The following is an 8,078-nucleotide window of genomic DNA, read 5'->3' as shown; positions in this document are numbered from 1 at the left end:
GTAGGCTTGGGGAAGCCCAGCAAGGTCACAGAAGTGAGTGGGAGAGGAGAGGGGTTTGACTGTGATGTCGCTGGATGCCTGGTCCCTTCCCCCCAAGGTGCCCTGCAGTCAGCAGTGGGGCCAGAAATCTGAATTGCAACACGGTCTATGGTGACCCGGTGTGGTAAGTGTCTCAGTGGCCGGAAGAACCACAGAGAGCAGCAGGAAGCTTCTGGGTCTTCTGGGACGCTGTGCTTCTCAGCTGAGGGCGGTTTCCTTCCCTGGGAGATATTTGGCAATGTCTGAAGTCATTTTTGGTTGTGACACCCAGGAAAGGGGGGCAGCTGTCACCTATGGGTAGAGGCCAGGATGCCCTTAACCATCCTACAGGGCACAAGACAGCCCCTCCCCCAAGGAATTAACCTGCCCCAAATGTCAGGAGCGCCCGAGACAGAAGCCTGGTGGGCAGATGCTATTTATGCAGGGTCTTGGAAGGGGAGGAGGTTCCCAGGAGCAGAGACTCTCTGGCCCCGGTGGCTGAAACCAACAAGCCACAGATGAGATCAGAGAATGCAGGTCGGCAGGGTGTGGGCGGTGGTGGGGGTCAGCTTGTACAAGCCGGTTTTCCCAGGCTTGGCAGGGCTGGACTTCACCGCTTCAAAAGACATTCCGGGGGTTTTGTGTATGTTCTAAAGATAATTTTAAGTGTTTGGTCTTTTTTACGTGCCCCAGGGTGAATTCATGTAGTGCAAATCTTAATCCCTTTCCCATTCAATCCTGGCTACAGTGTTCTCCCTAGAAGCCACCATGCCTAATCTGTCTCTTGGGCGTCTTTTTTGAGCTGTTATGTGTTTATACGTGTGTGTGTGTGTGTGTGTGTTGTGTTTTTTTTTTTTCAGGGTTGTTTTTAACTGCTACCTTTTTCTTTAATTCCTGTACACTGAGAAAAAGTCAGTGAAAACAGAAGTAGGTCGGTCATGTAGGAAAGGAAGGTCTCATGGAATTGCTTACCAACCCTCCCCACTACCAGCACCAGCCGATTCAGGGGAGTCTTGTCGTCGAGGGCCTCATGGCTTGGAACTGTTTGAGAGAAAGCCCAGGTGCTGGCTGGTGCGCCAGGCCAGAGGGCGGGGGATGGACTCCAAGGCTCCTGCCTCGGGTCAGGCGCTTGACGGGGACCCAGGCCAGAGCCCGCAGGAGGAAATGGACAGGAAATGAACAGGACAGATGTTCAGGAGGGAGAACCTCCAGGCCTCCACCTGACTTGGGCAAGGTTCTGCCCAATAAGGGAAAGGAAATGGAATTCATTTCCTGTCCTCGGAGAATGGACAGTCCCCTCAGGGAGGTCAGGGAGCTGGAAGGAAGAAGGCAGAGGGTCACAGGCCCCAGTGTGCCCTCCATCCCAGAGGCCTGGCCACACCCAGAGGCAGCATCTGGGGACGGCCCCACGGGGCAGACAGGCTCTGGACAGGAGACTGCTAGTTCACTCAGGGCACAACTGTTCCCTTGGACCAGTTTCACTGGGAGCTGATGAGCTGGTCAGTCTGCCCGCATTGATTTGCCTCTTGAAGTATCTGTGGCAAGATTTTACCATTTGCTAAAGCGGTGCCGTCTAGTAGGAACACAACGTGAACCAACTGCAGGGAAAAAACTCTTACTGCTTTCCTTTCCATTGCGCACAATACTCCACTTCTGATCGCCAAATGCAGAAGGTTTTCCCACCAAGCAACGCTCCAGGTCTCAGCAGAGACACCAACAGGATGTCCTACAAATTGAACTCCATACCACATGAACGAACGACCTGGAGATAATGTCGGATGCCACAGGCGAGGGTCTGCATGTGGTGAGCTGTCCCCCGCCCTCCTCCACGTAAACACGTCGCCTGTGCACACTGTGCTAAGCTGCTAACCCACGACAGATGACACATTGGAAATTCCCCCATCGTCTGAGTGTTCCATTAACTTGCTAGAGCGGCTCACGAATTTCGGGAAAATGCTTCACCTATTGGATTACTGTTTATTATAAAAGACTGCAGCTTAGGGACTGAGGCTGGGTGGCTCAGTTGGTTAAGCAGCTGCCTTCAGTTCAGGTCACGATCCCAGCGTCCCGGGATCCAGCCCCCGCATCGTCGAGCTCCCTGCTCAGTGGGGAGCCCGCTTCTCCCTCTGCCAGCCCCTCCCCTCTTGTGCGCGTGCTCTCTCGCTCTCTCTGACAAATAAATAAAATCTTAAAAAAAAAAAGAAAAAGATTGCAATTTGGAAATAGCCAGATAGAAGAGATGTGTAGGGCAGAGTGCATGGGATTGGCACAAGGAGCTTGCACAGTCTCTCTGGACCCTTGATCCTCATGTTTCTACATGTTCACCAAACCAGAAGCTTTGCTGCCCTTGTGCGTGGTTCAGGGATTTTTATGGAGGCTTCATTACATAGGTCTGATTGATTAAACCATTGGCCTTTTATGATCAGATCAATCTCCCATCCCCTCCCCTCCCAGGAGGTTGAGGGAGTGTGTTACCCAAAATGGGCTTTGTCTCTCTGTGGGTAGCAAGCTAAAAGGCACAACCAAGCCGAAGAATAAGAAAAGGAAGGGGTTTCTGAGCACCAAGCAAGGAGAATACTGGGGATATTTCCCAAAGCAGTGTCTCCCCAACAAGTTTAGGGGAGTTTGAAGGTAAGGGTGCATACATATTCATAATGGGGCCGGTGCAATGGGGAATATTGCATGGGACTGGGCTGGCTCGGGTAAGCATTTTTAATATTCTGGTCTGGTATCTGAGTGCTCAGAGGGGTTTAGATCTTGCAGAGAGAACCCATGAAGGTGGATCAGGTCAGTGCTTGGAATCAGCGCAGGGAGTCTTAACTACTATTTGTTGTCCCCAATAGGATTAGGCAATCTCCTGGCCTGCTTATAAAACACCCACCTTGAGATATTTCATTCCTCGTGCCTGAAGGGTCTGGGGCGTAGGTCAGCCTTCCGTAGGGCTTCCTGCTGAGAAAGAGCATCGTGGTCTCCCTAGTTAGAGGACTGAAACTCTCTCTTTTTAAATTTATTAGAGAGGGGCAGAGGAGAGAGAATCTTAAGCAGACTTCTGATGCGAGAGGCTCAATTTCAAGATCCTGAGATCATGACCGGAACAGAAACCAAGAATCCGATGCTTAACCAACTATGCCACCCAGGCGATGCAAGGAGTGAAACTCTCTTGCTGCTGCATTTAGATAAGTTTGGGGATCAGAGAAAGGTTTGGGCTGCAATTTTTCATATCCCCACTGAAGCATGAGACTTAAGTGGACTGTTGCAACGAGCAAGTTAAGTAGGCATGGACCAAATAAATGGGTCGCCAGGAGACAGAGGAAGGTTGGGATGACAGCTGTTAGCGATGAATCAGGGAGCTGTATCTTAACAGCTTCCTAGAAGAGTGAGTGGTTAATAGCCCCAAGTCAGGTCCTGTCCAGATACGGCTGAACTGATCCCGAGCTGACCCTGGCTTCCAGCAAACCCAGTCACTCGCTTCATAGGAATACAGTTTATTCCATGTGATAAAGGGAGGCTCGTAAGTGCATAATTTGTTCAGGGCAGACACAAAGTCCCAAGGTGAATTGTATGCTTTATTGCGTATTCAATTTCAGCCTTGGGGCGAGTTAAGGTTGGAAGAAGCCTGGAAGAGTTCTCCCACGTGTACATGTGAAGTTCTGTTGTTATCTTTCAACCTTCCCCGGGAATGTCTAGGTGCTTGATCCCCCTAAGGGGCCTTTTTCTTTAAAAAAAAATTTTTTTTTTTTTTTTTTTTTTGGTCAGAGAGAGCATAAGCAAGGGGGACCAGTAGACAGAGGGAGAAGCAGACCCCTTGCTGAGCAAGGAGCCTGATGGGGACTTGATCCCAGGACCCTGGGAGCTGAAAGCAGCTATTAAACCAACTGCTTGAGCCACCCAGGTGCTCCAAAGGAGCCTTTTCCTTAAAACCTCTAGATGATTGAGGGTTCCAGGTAGCAGGCAACTTCCATTTTTATTCCTAGAGCAAGGGCCACACCCATGGTTTCTTTAGAACAAACGCAGGTCCATTACCACTCTGCAAAGCTAGGAATCATGTCCCCAGGCAATGCCTTGATGACCTCATCTGCCCCTTTAGTTCCACTGGGAAAAGCCTCCATCCACCCAGTGAAAGTACCCATGAAAACCAGAAGGTATTTAAATCCCGCAGGGGTTTAAGGGTGGCTCAGTCCATTAAGCATCCAACTCCTGCGACTCCTGATTTTGGCTCAAGTCATGATCTCAGCGCTGAGTTCGGCTCTGCGCTCCGTTCCCAGTGGGCTTGGGATTTTCCCTCTCCTTCTGCCCCTCCCTGCCCCTCATGCATGCATGTGCACACGCTCTAACTAAAAAAAAATAAAATCCCCCAGGTGCCAGGGTCGGTGGGCGTAACTCTAGAACCCGTAAGCCAATCCTCCCCAGGCAAAGTTCCTCTACTTTGCCTAACCTTGGCTAGAGGGAGAGTCCGAGTTTATTTTGTACTTCATTTTTAACACAGTACATACATTTCTGCAGTCAAATGCTCTACCCCTGAGCTATACCCCCTCTAGCGCATACGTTTCTGATTAGCCTCTCCCATGAGGTATCTAGTGATCTTTTTGAATGACCCATATAGCAACAGGCACAAAGACTGTGTAGACACAGGCCATTGTGGAAATTTCTCGGAAGTTTACCTGCAGGCGTCTAGCTTCAGCTTTCAGGGCTTCTGGGGAAAGAGCAGGTTTGGTCCAGGTCCATGAATGGGGGAACACTGAAAACCTGAGTTTGGTGAATTATACCCAGATATTCCAACTCGGGAGAATTCGGGATCCAGCCGTTTCCCAGGCCAAACACCAAGCACTCAAAGACAATCAGAACTAGATTCTAGAAACATCCATAAATATGTGTAACTGAAATATTTTCTCTGTCAAATCACCCTAATTTTCACCAAAGATGGCCAAATGAAGACTCATTCATTCGTAAAACCAGTCCAGTTCTTTTTTCAAGATTTATTTTAAAGTAATCTCTAAACCCAACATGGGGCTTGAATTTACAACCCTGAGAACAAAAGTCTCAGGCTTTTCTGACTGAGCCAGCCAGGCGCCCCAACACAAGTCCAGTTTTAACAAACTTGGCCTCATTATTTACAGAAATGCAGCAAGAATAGCGCCAAATAAGTTCTTTTAGATTTGCTCTGCTGGAACTGTTCATAAGGAATTTCAGATTGACCTTCTTTTTTTTTTAAATTTTTTTCATTTATTTGACAGACAGAGATCACAAGTAGGCAGAGGCAGAAAGGCAGGCTCCCTGCTGAGCAGAAAGCCTAGTGTGGGGCTCAATCCCAGGACCCTGGGATCATGACCTGAGCTAAAGGCAGAGGCTTTAACCCACTGAGCCACCCAGGAACCCCATCAGGTTGACCTTTTAACAGTCTCTCGAAGCTAGGAAGCCAAACAAACACTTGCCACCAGATTTATTGGCAATACCTGCAGATTGGGGTCACTTTCTCTCTTTTCAAGTTTCTCCAAATATCCTAAGGTTCTTGAGCCTGCCAGGAAGTAACCTTCCTATCTCACCTGGTAAGGTTTCTGGGAATCCTGTAAGCAAGATGTCAGGCTGATTTTTCCAAGGGGCTTCATTGGTTCCATAAAGTCAACCATAGTTCCTTAAAGCTGTCTGTGTAAAGGTGCCTGCTTAGCTCCGTCACTGGAGCGTGTGACTCTTGATCTCAGGGTTGGGCCTTTGAGCCCCTCATGTGTAGAGATCATGACCTGAGCCAAAGGCCGATGCTTAACGGACTGAGCCACCCAGGCACCCCAATAAAATCTTAAAAAATAAAATAAAATCTTAAAAAATAAAGCTGTCTGGTCATATCTGAGTCTATGCATGTCTCTCTCAAATATGACCTTCCATTCAAAGCCTTGGTAATATAACCAATGTTTCCAATGGTGTCCTTTTACAAAGAGAACAGATTCTTATTGAGCTTATGCAAATAATTATAATTGCCATCAGAGTAAGACTGCTCAATGAGAGTTTCCAAATTCTAGAGGGATCGGGTAGGGAGAAGAAGATAAACGGTTCAATTTGTTTGCAAAGGATATTTTACCAAACTTCTGGAAGTCATGGGTATGTTAAGAGCAAAATGTTTCCTTAAGGGCACCTGGGTGGCTCAGTGGGTTAAGCCTCTGCCTTCAGCTCAGGTCATGATCTCAGGGTCCTGGGATCGAGTCCCGCATCGGGCTCTCTGCTCAGCGGAGAGCCTGCTTCCTCCTCTCTCTCTCTCTGCCTGCCTCTCTTCCTACTTGTGATCTCTCTCTGTCAAATAAATAAATAAAATCTTTAACAACAACAACAAAAAAGTTTCCTTAAATCTGGAAGAGGCAAAAGTTAGAGAACCAGCAGCATTTCAAACAAGAGTCATAACAGCTATAATCATTTTCCTCAATTCATTTAGTCCCACGTTATTCTTGTTTGAATGCAGTTTTTCCATTAGTTCCTAAAATTCTTAGTTTTATGATCTGAAGGGTATCAGAAAGTTGTATTCATCTAAAGTCCCTTTCATGAATCTCCTTGAAAATGAAATACATTTATAAGAGCATCAGAACAATAACTAAGTGACGAAAGACTCAAAAATGGCCATGGGGGGTGGCGCCTGGGTGGCTCAGTTGGTTAAGGTCTGTCTGCAGCTCAGGTCATGATCTCAGGGTCCTGGGATCGAGCCCTGAGTTGGGCTCCCTGCTCACTGGGGAGCCTGCTTCCCCCTCTCCTCCCTGCTCTTGCTCTCTCTCTCAAATAAATAGATAAATAAAATCTTAAAAAAAAAAAAAAAGTCCGGGGCACCTGGGTGGCTCAGTGGGTTAAGCCTCTGCCTTCGGCCCAGGTCATGATCTCAGGGTCCTAGGATCGAGCCCCACATCAGGCTCTCAGCTCAGCGGGGACCCTGCTTCCCCCCACCCCCCTCTGCCTGCCTCTCTGCCTACTTGTGATCTCTGTCTGTCAAATAAATAAATAAATAAAATCTTAAAAAAAAAAAAGAATTTGAATTTGAGGGATGCTTATTAAAAAAACGAACGAAAAGCAACCTCCGAAGTTTTTAAAGCACACACAGAATAGGACTAGAGATCACTACAAAACTTAACACTGAATTATCTATTTAACCAAGAGGGCAGTAAGAGATTCTATGGGTTACATAGTTGTGAGCAAAACTTAGCCCTTTTCTTTCTTTTATTTTTTTATTTTTATTTCAAGTTTTTATTTAAATTCTAGTTAGTTAACATATATGGTAAAATTGGTTTCAGAATTCAGTGACTCATTACTTAGATATAACACCCAGTGCTCATCACAACAAGTGCCTCCTTAATACCCATTACCCAGGGGCGCCTGGGTGGCTCAATTGTTAAGCATCTGCCTTCGCGGTAGGTCATGATCCCCGAGTCCTCGGATCGAGCCCTGCATCGGGCTCCCTGCTCAGCGGGAAGCCTGCTTCTCCCTCTCCCACTACCCCTGCTTGTGTTCCCTCTCTCGCTGTGTCTCTCTCTGTCAAATAAATAAAATCTTTTTGAAAAAGTACCCATCACCCAGTTACCCTATCCCTCCCCTGCCTCCCCTCCATCAACCCTCAGTTTGTTTCCTATAGTTGAGTCTCTTATGGTTTGTGTCCCTCTGTCTCTTTTCACCCCTCATATGTTTATCTGTTTTCTTTCTTAAATTCTACATTTGAGTGAGATCATATGGTATTTGTCTTTCTCTGACTGACTTATTTTGCTTAACATACACTCTAGCTACACCCACATCGTTGCAAATGGCAAGATTTCGTTTTTTTGATAGCTGAGTAATATTCCGTTGTATATATACACCACATCTTCTTTATCCATTCGTCAGTTGATGGACATCTGGGGCCTTTCCATAATTGGCTGTTTGTCGCTATAAACATCGGGGTGCATGTACCCCTTTGAACCAGTATTTTTTGTACCTTTGGGTAAATACCCAGTAGTAGGACTGCTGGGTTGTAGGGTAGTTCTATTTTTACCTTTTTGAGAAACCTTAGCTCTTTTAATATTGAGAAGATTGCGTTTTCTTTTTCTTTTTTTTTT

The sequence above is a fragment of the Martes martes genome (assembly GCF_963455335.1).
Source record: "Martes martes genome assembly, chromosome: 4".
Lineage (NCBI taxonomy): Eukaryota > Metazoa > Chordata > Mammalia > Carnivora > Mustelidae > Martes > Martes martes.
Note: the sequence above shows the minus strand (reverse complement) of the source record.